Here is a 16,240-nt window from a genome sequence, read left to right on the forward strand (position 1 = left end):
GGTTTGATAATATGACTGATACACTGCAAAGTATTAAGAGACAGATTCAACATGTTTCAATATTGCCATTTTACATCTTAACGTGGTAGTGAGTAGAAGAAGAAATGTTAGGGACATTAGACATCACCTGCACAGATTGTTTTAGCTGAAGCAGTAAAATATGCCAATCTCTCTTTTCCTTCTTCTTGTCCCTTTGTGTTTTTCATCAAGTGCCTTGCCCAGTAGCTACTACATAAATGTATGATTCTAAAAATTCTTTCCGACATCTGTTTCCAATTCATCTTTGTTCATGCCCTTTTCAAGCTCCATATCCTATCATCAGTACATTGGGCCCAATTCACCCCTGATGCAATAATCTAGGCACTGGCTCTAGGGATGGTTTTAGTCTTGTCTATTCAGAGGGTTAATTTCTGTCTAAGCTAGTTAAAATGATATTTCAATGCAACTCCCTTTTAACTGTCATGTTCTATATAAGATGCATCTGTACTTCTGTAATTTCATTTACTCCCAGGACCACTTCTATGGCTTTTATAAAATGTTATCTACTTCATGCTGCATTTCTTCTATTTGAAATCCCAGCAATGCTCTTAGCTTTCTTGTGGTTATGTTAGTCATAAAAAGTTCAAAAGAAAACTTCCTGTTTGGTCAAAGGACTTCCAGGCATTATGAGAATTAAAAAAAAATAAAAGAACACAGACCAAGATACAGAACTAAAGCAAATGTCCTCTGCCCATTCCTTGCATATTCATTAGAAAACCAACGAATGTTAAATGTTTTATCATTTCATGTCACATGCCTTTCAGGAAAGAAATTTTGTGAAGAGATCACTTAAAGATTACCTTTAAACCTAATCTGAGATGGAATGTCAGACAGTGATGATGAAATTAGAATATTTTCTTGGTTAGCTTGTTATTCTTGCATTCTTCTTTCATTCTTTTTTTCTTCACCTCTACTTTACCCTCTGCTTTCCATTTCAGTGTGGTCCTTCCTTTCACTGCCTCTTAATTATGTTTATCCATCTTCTCCAAAGTTCTCCCCTTTTCAGCCCTGCAATGGCATGGCTGGATTTGACAATGGCATTTGGCCATGTAATGCTGTTTCTGAGCTGTAAATTAAGGTTTGGGCCTTTGGAGGGGGGAGTAAGTAATAACTTCCTATTGCTCTCCACAGTACTTGCTGCAATCACCAGCCCCTTAACAAATGTAACCCTCAACAGTGCCCCAGGTTCCAAAATCTGATGCTTAATAACCTTTGACAGGTATTAAAGGGACTCAAATCATAACTGCCCAATAAAATGTTATGTCTTAAAAAGGGCAAGAAATAACAGCATAAGCTTGCAGTTGTTTGCTATAACACTGTTATGTACAGATATGCACACAGAGAAATGTTTATAAATGTTTTTAAATTTTTCATGTTTGAAACAGTAGTAAGCTTCTCCATTCAAGTTGGGGCTTTGAGTTTTTAAAATAAATTATTAAAGCATCATTCTAAAATTATGTGCCCAGAAAGAAGTTTCATATTTTGAAAGCTTGACCAGAGGAACATTTTTTCTAGTTTTTCCACCGTTCTTGTTAGCAACACTTAGATATCTGCTTCCATACAAATATGGGCATGCCATAATAACTGAGGGAAATGAAATAGTTTTAAAATTTTAACACTAAATCAAAATACTTGCTACTGACTGTGTTGAAAAAGCTTCTAATGCAAAATGAATGTGGCACCTGTATAGTTTGGACAGCCAAAAAGCTCCCTGACAGTAAGCAAAAATGATGAAAAGTGAGTATGTAAAATTTCTGGGTTTTAATACCTCATGTCACTTTAAGCTCTTGGGTTTGGAAAATCATTAATAAGTAAAGAGAAATGACCAAAACCCTTCTCCAAAGGAAAGAGGCCAAACAAACTTTTCACTGTTATGCATCACAAGAAACAGATGGTAAGCAATAAACAAGTTACCACAATAAATTGGACCCATACCAAGGAACTAAGGAGTAAAGTGAGCAACTAAATCCCACGTCTCGTGGCACATATTCTGTTCACCCACTATGTGCACTAGATTTCTCTCCCTTTCCGTTCCTACAGAAATAAGTCAGGGAAAATTCTTCTAATCATCCCTGCTCTGCACTCTTCATCATCTCTTTACACTTCACTGCTGCCTGCCTTTAGGTGGATTCAATTTGCCCAGAAATTAATTCTTCTGGGTTCCTGCTGTAACTTATTACCAGTTGTCAAAAAAAAAAAAAAAAAAAAAAAAAAGGATGTGAGGAAGATAAGGTCTACAATGGTTAGCTACATTAACAATATAACGTTGTTTATAATTGAAATTTATACTGTAGTATCTGCTTCATCCTACAGCAATCACATTGGATTGCAACCAAAAATCATGTGTTCTGCTTGCTTATATTCACTGCAATTTGTAAGGTTCCTCTGAAGATACATAAAACTGACCTCAGATCCCTTATTTAGAAAATGAAGAGGCAGATTTGGTTCTATCACATGTAAGAGATTATACAGTATATAATTTCATAATCAAACTAAAGTTTTCTGAAAAATTAGTTCCTGTGCTGTGATCCTTTTAGTCCTTTCAACATAAAAGAAATTGGAATTGTTCTTTTAACCCAGAATAAAATAAACGTGAAATTGAAATGTGAAGAAAATTTTCCTTTGATTTTGTTCATGTAATGCATTATGAAAACAGACCACAGCATGCGCCACTGCCTTCAAGCTTCAAGCTGTGGATACATTTGAGAGCTTGGGCCATGAGAAGAAAAGCCAGGTACACAAGGTAGACCAGCCCCTTCCAATTTCCATGTTGCTCCAAGCCATAAAGATGGCATCAGTCTCATGTTAATGAGAGTGCCCTTTTTTGCCATCATACAAGTACCTAAGCAAATCTCAGGGGGAAGAAATGCTGAACATGCATTGCACTCCAGCTGCTGTGACTTACACCTGGGCCAGGCTTGGGCACCAGATCAACTCCACCAAGGTAGTGCCAGGCTCATGAACGTGAGTCACTTGGTAGGTTGACCTCAGCTGTGTGCCCACCTCACCAGGGCAATCCATTGCCCTCATCCTCAAGTGGATGGGGGGATAAAATATGACAAAATGCTAATGGCATAAAGAGGTAAGGACAGGGAGATACTTCATCTATTACCATCACAGGCTCAAAATTGAAAAATTTTGAGACTTGAAATTGAAAAATTTTTCAGACTTGAAAAATTTGACTACTGCCAGTCAAAGGCCAGAGTGGACTAATAATACATTTTCACAGATGTGCACCAGCATGGTTGACAACTCAGCTTTGGTCAGCAGAAGATCCATCTTTGAGAAAATGACTTTGTTTCATGTAGGGACAACTTCTGGCATCTTTTCATAGATGTCACACCCACAGCCCCCACCCCTTTGCCATGTAAACTGGACATATGCAATTATCCAGCCCATCTAAATTTGGGACCCTAGGAAATCTGTGAGTTCCCTATTCCAAGTCTGTACCAAAAACTACAAATCCCTGGCAAAAGCAAAGAGCACAGCAGTGTCCTTAATTGGTCTTCTATTTCCATGCATCAGTTTCTATAAAATGAAAATGTAGGACAGGTCATAGGTCATAGTTGACCATGTGGTGTTGTATCCACACAATTAGGTGATCATCTTCTACCACACAGCAAAGACTCACAAGGTAAATTAGAGAAAAAAAACAAATCATAGAATTCCAGAATGGTTTGTGTTGTAAGGGACCTCAAAGATTATCTACTTCTAAGTCCCCTGTCATGGACAGGGACACCTCCTCCTAGACCAGGCTGCTCAGAGCCCCGTGCAACTTGGTCTTGAACACTTCTAAAAAAGGGGCATCCACAACTTCTCTGGGAAACCTGTTCCAGTGCCTCACCAACCTCACAGTAAAGAATTTCTTCCTAATATCTAATTTAAACCTACTGCCCTTTACTCTGAAGCCATTCCCTTTTGTCTTGTAAAAGTCTTTCTCCAGGTTTCTAATAGGCTCCCTTCAGGTACAGTAAGGCTGGCATTACGTTATCTCTAAGCCTGCTCTTCTCCAAGCTGAACAATCCCAATTCTCTCAGTCTTTCCTCTTAGGAGAGGTGCTCCATCCTATTAATCACCTTGGTGATTAGTCCACCCTGTTCTGGACTTACTCCAATAGGTCAATTTCTGTGCTGTGCACCCCAGAGCTGGATGCAGGGTTCCAGGTGGGCTCTCACCAGAGCAGAGCAGAGGGGCAGAATCCCCTCCCTCACCCTGCTGCCCACGCTGCTTTGGCTGCAGCCCAGGACACGTTTGGCTTTCTGGGCTGTGAGTGCCCAGGGCTGGGTCATGTCCAGCCCCTCATCCACCAGCACCCCCAAGCCCCTCTGGGCAGGGCTGCTCTTCTCCCTCCATCCCCCAGCCTGGACTGATGACAGAGGTTGTCCCAACACAGGTGCAGCACCTTCCACTTGGTCTTATTAAATCTCATGATATTCCCATAGGTCCACTACTCAAGCTTGTCCATCCCTCTGGACAGCATCCCATCATTTAGGAGTGTCACTGCACCCCTCAGCTTGGTGTCATCTGCAAATTTGCTGAGGGTGCACTCAATCCTTTTGTCTATGTCATTGATATTAAATAATACTGGTCCCAGTACAGACCCCTGAGGGCACCACTTGCCACTGACATCCTCTGGGACTCTGAGCCATTGACCACCACCCTCTGGATGCTACCACCCAACCCATTCTTTATCTAACAGCTGATCTGCACAACCCACACCTCTCCAATTTAGAGAGAAGGATGTTATGGGGCCATGTCAAGGCCTTACTGAAGTCCAGGTAAATGACACCTGTAGCCTTTCCCTCAGGCACTGATGCAGCCACTCCATCACAGAAGGCCACCAGGCTGGTCAGGCAGGACTCACCCTTGGTGCAGCTGCCCTGGCTCCCTGTGCTCCATGTGCCTTAGTAGAGCTTCTAGGACGATCTGTCCCAGGATCTTCTCAGGCACGGAGGGGACTCTGACAGGTTGGTGCTTCCCAGGGTCCTCCTTTATACCCTCATTAGTGATGGGTACATCAACCATTTCTCCTGTCACCTGGGACTTCACCTGTTTGCTATGAATTTTTTACTATCAAGTGTGTCTTGGGAATGCCATTGGACAATTGCCTTGAGACTCTGGAATGCATCTAATTGGGTCCCAGAGATTTATATACATTTAGTTTGTTCAGGTGGTCAATAACCTGGTTTTCACTTAAGAGTGGGAGGGACTTTGTTCTCCCAATCCCCATCCTAATGTCCATCCAGTCAAGACTTGTGGGAAGAGGGGTTGCCAGTGAAGACAGAGGCAAAAAAGTTGTTGAGTACTTCAGCCTTTTCCTCATGAAGAACTGATGTACAGTTCATAGTTTTTCCAATCAATATAGATGAAGCAGAGTTTGTCTTACCCAACAGAAAATTTCCTGTTAAAAAGAAAGCTAATACCATAGCTTTCAGCTCTTAATAATTAATAATACATACCTTCTTTTCCTAGAATCTTATGGCACTATGATAAAGCTCCCTGCTTTGTGTTTCCGACATTTAAAGCTTCCACTCATAGATCAAATTTTCCTTGAAAACACACAGCAAAGCACAGGTGCTGAAAGCTCATGAAATATTCATTTAAACACAACTTAAAAGATTCATTGCATGTCTGAGAGACAAATAATTAATGTCCTGCATGCATGGCTAATGAGTGACAGCAAAAGAAAATTGTTAAAAACATACTAGTACATACAATGCTTTTCTAATGGTTTTCCTGCATCAGTCTGTGAATTCAGACAAGATCAACAGTGAAGCGTGCTACACTGGCCATCCTCTTTCTAGAAATCAATTACTTAATTTATTTACAACTTTATTTCTTATCTCCCTAGCCTCAAAAGAAATGACTGAATACCATGAACACCATGTCTTCTTACAGTTGGAGCTGAGTACCAAAAAAAGAAGTGGATGAAAATAAGCCATGTATGTAAAAAAATGCATTAGTACTAGAAAATTTAAATGTTGAGACTAAGGCTTATATGTAGTTATTATTCTTCTGCAAGACTTTCCTTGTTTAATTCTTCTTCTACCTAAATAATACAATTCAGGCTTTAAATGCTGTTTCCCACTTGGAGACTTACTCTTAAGTCTGCATGTGATCAGAATCAACCTCAGATTATACCAAAGATATAAACTACTTGGAACAAAGTTCTCCATTTTCTGCACTTTTGCACTGACCACTGGCATAAGTGGATTGCATATCACTGTGACAAGTTCAAACCTTAATGACAATAAACCCAAATAGATGTATTTTAAGACCTCTAACAAGACAAAGTCAGTGTTGGCTGATGGCTTTCAGATGTAGACACTGCTTATTTTTTTTAAATTATTTTCTCATCTCTTCTGGCCACAAAGACATGATAACCTTATCATGCAAATAAATAACAATTTGCTCAACAAACTGTAACAAAAGATTTTGCTAATTAGAACAATGTATTGTACTATCATAAAATGAGGACTACTTTAGAATTTACAGCTCTTTTGTAAGTCTTGGAAAACCCCAAGTTTAAATTGTTTTCAAATAGCACAGCTGGTCTCCAAGCAGTGTCCAACAACAAGTCTGTGACTTAAACATGATCTCAAAATACTACTCTTGTACTTAAAAATCAGGTCATGACAGGAAAAAAAAAATCATCAGTCTCTAAAGTATTCAGTATGATATTCAGTTGTATACACAGATTCCAAATATATAAATTACAAATCGTGTAGAATCATAGCTGTACTTCCTCATTTCTTCAGCAGGTGTGATTACTGGAAGTGTTAAAGACATCTATCGAACAATGATATACTTCATCAGTAACATACTATGACTGAGCTTACAAAATTATTTTAAATATATTAATAACAATTCTGAATTTATCCTGAAAAAAATAGTTTGGGTTATGAAAACAAGTGTGCCACAAAGATCTGGCCTACTGGCTTACCCAAGTTTTCCTGTAGAGACTCATAACCAGTGTTATGAATCAGTCACTAGGTCAATGCAGGTACATACATATGATATTCTACATAAGCTGTTGGAGGAGTCTTGTATTACAAGTTCTTTTTGTAAACCTTGAACTCTTTTTGTCACAACTCATGAGAGCCCTGAATCTTTATCAGATGAGTCTCTTTTCCAGCCTGTTCAGTAATTATCGATATATGATTCTCGAAATTCCACCAAATTTATTGTTCTGTAAATTGTTATTTTAATTTTTTTTGTATGTCAGTTTTTCACTAACTACTATTTAAATTGTCTGAGTTTCTTAGAAGGTGAAAATGTAAGCATTAATAATGCATTTAAAAATGCTAAAATGTGTTGTGTTCTATATCAGAAATAAATAAATTTTTTTTCTTTATCTTCTTTCCTTTTTTTTCCTGGCTGATTGGTTGGGTTTTGTGGGTTTCTGTTTTGTTTTGGCTTTTTTGGGGGTTTTTGTTTTGTTTTGTTTTAGCTTGGTTTTGGGTTTTTTTGTTTTTGTTTTTGAAGGAACACAAAAAGGATGACTAAAAAGAGAAAAGAAAAATAACAATACACAATTTCCATGTCATACTTGCTTGGACAAAAAATAAAAAAAATTCTCCCATAAATAAAAAAAGCCCTTAGCAGAAAAAAAAAAGCTTGACTACTATCTTACTAATACTAAAAGCTTGACTACTGTCTTACTAAAAAAAAGCTTGACTACTATCTTGCAAATGAAAGTGGTGTTTTTTCCTGTTGTAAAAAGTCCATCTGTGTTTCATTCATATCTTCAAGGATTATGCTTTAGAAAATAAACATCCACCAGAAGCTCTTCTTTATGTATTTCATACACATTTATAATATATTTCTGCACAACTTGGTGCAGAAATATATTATAAATGTCTCAGAAATAGGATGCTAGATTTCCTTAATTCTTATAAAAAGGTCTATTTTAGTAGAAGGATTCATTATCATAACACAACTCAAAGTCTTATTTTGATTATATTTTGTACTTAGTTATTTTGGTGAAGCCCAACAACATATTTGAAATATTTCTAGATGTGCATACATGAAAACATTTCTCCTGCATTCTTTTCACACTTGGTAGAAACAATCCAGGTCAAGGAAAAGCCCACATCTCTATGACAAGGTTGATTCTTTTTCCACTCTCCTCTTTCTGAGGAGGTGAGTCTGACTAACTGACTGATTTTGGGGATGAACATTGTTTCAGACAGCCTGGGCCACTCAACTGGTTCACTGCTACACTGCAAAAATGTTTGTAGTGGACTTATTATAGGAATATCTATATATATATAGATAGATAGATAGATAGATAGATAGATATAGATATATAGATATATAGATATATAGATATATATAATTTATTCATATTTATTTATTTTTATTTAAATATAATATATCTAGGATGTAGGAATGATCAGCAAAGGTGGGTTGGGATGTTTTTCCCAGAAATAGAGCAGGGTTAAATAAAGTTACATCAGCACTGGAATTTTAAGAGTGTTGGTTTATGGTTGGATCTATTGACCGATCCTGGGATCGATAACTGCATAACTGAGAAGCACTTTGGCTGCCAAAGGACTTGTCTTTACAGTTGATGTAGAGTATGCTGTTCTGCTGTAGATTTTCCACACAGATATAGAAAGATGGTTTGTTCTGACATCGTAATTCTGGACGGTAGAGAAGCACTTCCATATATATTCATAAAAGCCATCCAACACATTCCTTTCAAGTCACCCTGTAAGTAGAAGCAATTCATTAACACTCTGAACAATTTGTACTGAGTTGTGCCTGTCTATAAAAAATAAAGTTTGACATTTTAATTTTTTCATTGCTTCTGGCATGCTTAACTGATTCTTTTCATCTCTCCTCTCTGTCAAGTACAAAACTGCACCTGCTGGCTACATCAGAAAAGTATATTTTTCACCTGTCTTTTAATGAAAGGTGTATCAGTTCTTTTAATGGCTAACAGTGAGCATTAGAGTATATTACTTTGCCTTCCTGCTTACGACTGTAGTATTTTCCTTAGACTTAGAGTGTCCCCTTTTTAGAAAAATGCAGAATTAATTCAAAGACTTCATACTGTGGATTACTGGCTACATTTCCAAATAAATTCTTCTCACTGTGAAGGATTTTAATCTTATTTCTAGTTGGATTTTATCAACTCAGACAACAATACCTATGGTTTTTTTTCAATATTAATGGGTCCTCTGCTTTCAGAAACATTATTTCCACTGAATTAATGAATAAGCTTCCTCTAAACATTTAATCATTTAAGTTAAAGCAAATAATATCCAGAAATGTTTAACTTTTAATATGAAATTTCCTTTTCTGAATTTCTAATTTGCACTTTTTCTGAAGATCAGTTATAAGGAAAAGATATTTTCCAGTAACAGCTTACTAGATCTTGGCACTCACAGACACTGCTTGTGAGGGGCTGACCCTGGCTGGATGAAAGCCCATAAAGATGTTCTTTTACTCCCTCTCCTCAGCTGGACAGGGTAGAAAAAATATAATAAAAGATTCAAGAGTAGAATCAGGTAAAGGAAGAGACCCCCTCACCAATTACCATCACAGGCAATACAGACTGGATTTGGAGAAATTAATTTATTACCAATCAAACAAGAGTAGGAAAACAACAAATAAAAACTAAATCTCAAATCACCTTCCACTCCTCCCTTCTTCCTGGGTTAAACATCAGTCCTGATTTCTCTACCTCTTCTCCAGGCTAAATAATGCAAAGTCCATCAGTCTTTCCTTGTAGGGACCCTGCTCCCTCTGGTCAGTTTTGAGGCCCTTCCCTGCTCCCATAGGTCCGTGTCCTTTTCATTCTGAGGACTCAGAGGCAGATGCAGTACTCCAGTTGGGGTCCCACCAGTGCAGAGGAGAAGAATCTTCTTTTCTTAACCTGCAGGTCACACTTTTGCTGTGACCAGGGAAGAGCTGGCTTTCTGGGCTATGGACACGCATCACCAGCTCATGTCCAAAGCCTGATCCCCCAGTACCCACTGAGACCTCAGCAGGGCAGCTCTTGATCTGTTCATTCTGCAGCCTACATGGATACTGGGGGCTGACATGACTCAGGTGCAGCATTTTGCACTTGGCTTTATTGAACCTCATGAGTTTTTCCCATGGGCCCACTTCCCAAACTTGTGCATGTCCCTCTGGATGGCATGGTGTCCTTCAGGAGTGTTGCTGCACTACTCAGCTTTGTGTCATCTGCCAACCTGCTGAGGGTGAACTTGACCCTTTCATCTATGTCATTAATGGAGATATTAAATAATATGGGACCCCTGAGGGCACCACTTGCCACTGATCTCCATCTGCACATCAAGCTGTTGACCAGTTCCCTCTTATTTGGATGTGACCATCCAAATAATTCCTACTCCACTGAAAAGTCTATCCATATCTCTCCAATTCAAAAGAAGGATATTGGAGAGAACTCAAATGCCCTACAGGAGCCAGATAGATAATGTCTGTAGTCCTTCCCCTGCCCACTGATGCAGTCTCTGTATTGTAAAAGATCACAAGTTGATCAGCTGTGTTGACTGCCTCAAATCACCCTCCTGTCCTCCATGTGCATTCTAGGAGGATCTGTTCCATGACCTTCCCAGGCACCGAGGTGAGACTGACAGGCTGGTAGATCCCAGGCTTCTCCTTTCTACCCTTTTTTAAGATGGGTTGGTTCAATGCTTCCCTTTTTCCTGTCACCCGGGACCTCCCCTGACTGCCACAACTTTTTGAGTATCATGGAGAGTGTGGTGGCAACTACAGCAGCCAATTCCCGCAGTACTCTGGGATGCATCCCATTGAGTGCCATAGACTTAGATACATTCAGGTTCTTTGGGTGCTCATAGAGCTGATCCTTGTTTACAGTGGGATGGACTTAGCTTCCATCCATTTGAGAATGGGAAGAGAGGTGGCCATTGACTGAAGTGAAAAAGTTTAGTGCCTCAGCTTTCTCCTTCTCTGCTGTTGCCAGTTTGCCAGTCTGTGTTAATTGGGCGCTGTATACTTTCTTTGACCTTCCTTTTCTGTCTGATTAACCTATTGTCCTTATTATTCTTTGCATCCCTTGCCAAGCTCAGCTCTCTCTATGCCTTGGTCTTCCTGGCCTCACACCTACACAATTAGGCAACCTCTCCCTAAAATCTTCCCAGGATACCTGTCTCCGCTTCCATTATCTCTGCATTTCCGTATTTCCTTTTTGCTTAACCAGCAGTTTTTGATTAATCTATGCTGACTCTTCCTCTGCTTTCCAGATTTCCTAAATGTGGGGAATGAGAGCTCTTGTGCTCCATGGACAGATCTTACAGTCCTGACTGCTCCCTTGTCCCAGTTTCCTAGGTTTGCCCATTGGTTAACTTCTCAAAGAGCTGAAATTTTGCTTTCCTTAAATTCAAGGTGCTGACTTCACTCTTCTCCTGACTGATGATTGGTACTGAATTCCCATCCAACTTGCCTCATCTTCACAGTTGTCCTTATACAATATGATATGAGGCCCTGGAATCCAGGGAAATGAGAATGGGGACTGAAGTTCTTCTGGGATGGACAGGTTGCCTAAGGCAGGGAAACCTAACCCCACACCATGCGTTCCTGAATTAAATAAAAAGAAGTGCAGTGAAAGGAATGGAGGGCCCAATATGCTGACTAGACCCAAGCCACAGGGAGGTGTGTTGCCTCCCTGGGGCCCATTTAAGAGACATCATCAAGAAAAAACCAAGCCTGGTATGGCCCATTGATTATCAGCCTCTATTGGCTTTTCAGGTAGGGAGCAATGAAATCTCATCAAGGGCTTCAGAGAGTCAAGCAGGTCCTCGGGGCCTTGAGACAACTGGTCAATAGATCTGGAGTACCAGTTCTGTTCTCTCTGTCCTCCCATTTGCAGGGAATGAAGGGATAGAAACAGGAAAATCATGAAGAATAATACCTGGCTTAGAGACTGGTGTGACCAGCAGACTTTTGGGGGTTTTGATCACAGGTCAGTTTATACAACACCAAGACTACTGTCAACAAATAGGGGAAAACGATCTTAGCTCAGGAGTTACCAGGATTTGTTGAGAGAGATTTAAACTCTGTTTGAAGGGATATAGGGACGTAGACAATATTTTAATTCCAGTATATGACTGTATCATCATATCATCCAAATCATCACTGTATTTGCAAAGAAGAAAAACCAAAATATTCCGCAGGCATTGGAGATTTATACAAAAAGACACTATCATAATGTTCTGGTTTTCACATGCTAATTTGTCCAAGAAGGAGACCAACACACACAACTTTTACTCAGGAAAATCAGTGCTGGACTGGAAAGGAAATAAGCACTTCTATGAGAATTTCTGTCACTGGCTTTTTCCTTAGCACTTAATGTAATTATTATATTAAACTCATAATTCAAGATTTTCAAGTAACATTAAGAATGCTACATAAAGAAAAACAAGCTCTCATACTGATGTTGTTATCAGTATGTAAGCATCAGTGAGGAATATACTTAAACACATCTGATGAAAGGGTTTTTTTTTTGTAATTTGCCTATTATTCTCCCTTCTTATGTAATTTTTCCCATTATTGCTTGCAAGATTGCATGAAAACTTTTTCAAAGTATCAGAAAAACAACATCTAGAGACAGTTGTGATATCAGATAGCTCTTTCAAAAATGTTTTTTTTAATTAATATAATTTACAAGCAACAATGAGATAGATTGGACTAAGTTCCTTAAAGAATTGTAGTATACACATCCAATATTTCAGGAATTAAAGAAAAAACCTCTTGCCATGAGGAGAAGATGCAGCAATTCCTGGACCTTCCTGGAGTATTTATCTTACCTAAGAAAGGCAGCAGAATGATTCTGGTTTTATTCATTCCTCAAAGGACTGCTCTTGGCTGGCTATCGGGTGCAATTTATGTTCTACTTTTTTCTCAGCTATCTATAAAAACCATTTTCATGCAACAAAAGATACATAGCCCTTCAATAAGGGCTATCAATCCCTCAAAGTATGAAACCTTCTACTCCACCTTCATCATAACTGCATGATGATTTTTCATCATGCAGTTATGATGAAAACAGGAGAAAGATTACCTCAAAAGTAAGAAAACCCTTCCTTCAAAATTTCTAAAGATTTAGCATTACAAATGACCAAGAACTTAAATACCAGCCATGCTTCACCACTGAAACAATACAGCTCAGCTGATGAACATGGAGCAGGTGTCATTTCTTAACAAAACTCTCCCACATGTAGCAACAAGAACATTGCCATACATGAAAATATGCGAGGGCTCAGAGAACAGGAGCAGATGTGCACTGGCTGACTCGAGCACGGGCCTCTCGCCTGCAGCAGGATGCATGGTCAGGTCCATTCATCCCAGCAGCTCCAGTCTCAGCCAACAGGAGAGCTCTTTGACCAGCATGAGTTAGAGACATGTCAAGCATCTAAGATCAGAAATGAAAGTCAGCTTGCTTGTGCTCCCCAGGGCTATCCCAAGATGGATTACTACAATCCCTTTCCAAAATTATGACTGGTTGAGAAACTTGCTCTGTTGGACTATTAGCCACCACAAAACAAGTGATTGAGATAAAATCCCCGCTACTTTTTGCCAACTAAATCCCATCAACATGTAACTGCTACCAAAGATGAGGCTGTACTGCAGTTTGCAAGCATTGATCCACAGGATACTAACCCAGTAACACCAGTGCTGCTGATGCTGCTGCTGCTGCTGTTGCTTCAGTTGTGGTCTGTGCCAATACAGATACAGAAATTTTAGGCTGCAGCACGTAGATATGAGATAGATCACAAATATCCCTACAAAATATATGTTTATGTAACAGATACCAAATATTTTTTTTATATTGAGTATTCTAGCAATTGTTCTTAGCAAGGTTAACCATACACATTTCTACCACATTCCTCTGTGCACACCTCACTTGCAAGACCTTTCTGCACCTGTGAGGATTATGCCTTCAATATGATTACCAGTTTGAGCAGTGGATATTTTGCTTCTAAACACACACATACTGCCCCTGAAAAAGCATGTCTCACAGCACATATATAGGGGTGTGAGAAATGCTGCCTCTGCAAAAATATGTGCCCAGTACTCATGCCTACTTTAAGACTACATCAGACAAGTGACACAGTAGCCATGGTATGATTTTACATGAACATGTAAGATTACTGTTTGTGACATTACTGAAAGGAAAGCCATAATTAGAACATGGAAAGAAAGAGATCTGAGCAAACATCCACATAAAATCTCTCTGGTAATTAAAGGAGTCATACTGCTCTCTGCTTCAAAACCAATAAAGATATAATCTGAAGAAAGCTAATAACAAGGGCTGTAGTGTACTTGACTTACTTCACATCGCATTTTAAATAAGATATTGATCTAATAATAAAAAAATATCGATGATGATTTGGAATTTTTTCTTGTTTTTAAGAAAATTGATGATGTGATGAAAGGTGTAACAACTCAGACAACAAGACAGAAGGAAGAACAGTGACTTTTACCAGGTGGCAGAAAAATACATTATCTTTTTGAAGATTCCTACCTTGCATCCTTCAAAAGGATTGTTATTGGATTTTACTCTCCAAGTTTTCCTTTCTTGCAATGCATTCATGGGTTAACCTTTTTAATGAATGCCATTATTACAAATAAGGTAATTTTCATTTTTTAATACTAATTTTCCTAAACTTGTCCCCTTCATTAAACTGATAGAATCAACCTTCTCCTATTTGCATTTGGGAAGTCTAGATCTGGACAGCTGAGACCTTAGGGAACTAAAGCTATACAGCAGACTGATGGGATGGCAAATACTGAATTAAAGCTCTGAGTACTGCTGCTGGACTTTCATTTTTTTCAGGTATAAACATATTTGCAAAACACTAAATGTAATCTCAGAGACTATTACATTTACATTACAAATGCAGACAACTCCTGTCCAGTTAGTTTATTGGGTATTCCTTACTAAAGTGTGAAGCACACTATTTTGTAGGTGTTCAAAAATGCTTCACATACTTTACATTCCTCATATAAAAGTAAAAAATACTGCTGACTGAATACACTACTACATTTGTTGTTACACCATTTCTATTACTAGTTTCCAAACAGTGCTGCAAAATTTAGTTAATTATTTTGCACATTTTGCAAGTTTACCTGTTTTAACCTTAATTTTATTCTGACATGTTATTAATGAGAAATTATTACTCTGACAAAAACTACCTTACAATGGGACACAGGCCAGAGACGCTCTCATTAAAATATAACTGATTCAATGTTTGTATTATGATTCAACAGAGACCTTGGAATATTTTGTATTAAAGAAAGCCTGGGTTGTCAAACTTTGCTGAAAAACAATGTTTTTCCATCACATTTTGAAGCTGCTGGTCAGAGATAGCATTGCATTTGAAAACCCACATCTTTTCATGGCAGAGCCATATCTTATGAAGATACTCAGGAGCTATAGGGAAAAAGATAAGAAAGCACTTCTGAAGGAGAAGACAAAGTATGAGAGACAAGATGTTGGGTACCAAACTGAACATTAACTGCTGAAACTCGGATGCTGGTTAAGCTTTCCAGAGCTGATAGTAACAAAACTGAAATTTACATGTACATCAGTCCCCATCCACTGAGTGAAGCATCCAGTCTGGAGGTGCTAACATGTTCACGAGACTCTGACAAGCCCAGAGGAGAAATGTAGCACTCTGCTGTCAGAGGTGAGTTCATACCAAAAAAACTAAGTCAAGTGAGGTAACACATATGCACCATCACGCTCTAAAATTACTCAGCATTTTTTCTTTAATATTTTAAGCACAATATTTGATTTGCATTATCTTATTTCTTGTAAACAGTAGCTTGTATAAGAATGAAAAAAAATACTAAACTAGCTCATAACAGGTGTATGATCTGTACAGCAGTGATATTGTAAGGACAGCAGGAATTTTCTTTTTAAAAGAAAATCCTACAGCTATGCAATGTGGATATGTCTGCACATTGTTCCAGTGATTTCAAAAGCAGTTTTCAATGTATGAGCAAGGGAGGTGCTGTGGAGTTCCAGCACGTGAGCAGAATCCACCTGCCATAATCCTGATCTGGGCAGCAAAGATCTTGTACAGATGCAGGATGAGTTCCTGTCTCCTGCTGCAAGCGCCTGGACTCGCTGCACTTGGCAGCAGCTCTTGTGGGACTAAGTATAGTCAAACAATACCAAATGTAAAGTGCATCATGAAAAACA

At 38.7% G+C, this 16,240-nt stretch overlaps 1 protein-coding gene across 7 annotated transcripts in view; it reads right to left on the reverse strand.

The window, feature by feature from the left end:
- The window catches only part of PRR16 (proline rich 16), a 143,680-nt gene that overhangs the window by 30,430 nt on the left and 97,010 nt on the right, over positions 1–16,240 (reverse strand). The gene's annotated exons all lie outside the window — the stretch shown is intronic.

Source organism: Molothrus ater, chromosome Z (assembly GCF_012460135.2).
Source record: "Molothrus ater isolate BHLD 08-10-18 breed brown headed cowbird chromosome Z, BPBGC_Mater_1.1, whole genome shotgun sequence".
NCBI lineage: Eukaryota > Metazoa > Chordata > Aves > Passeriformes > Icteridae > Molothrus > Molothrus ater.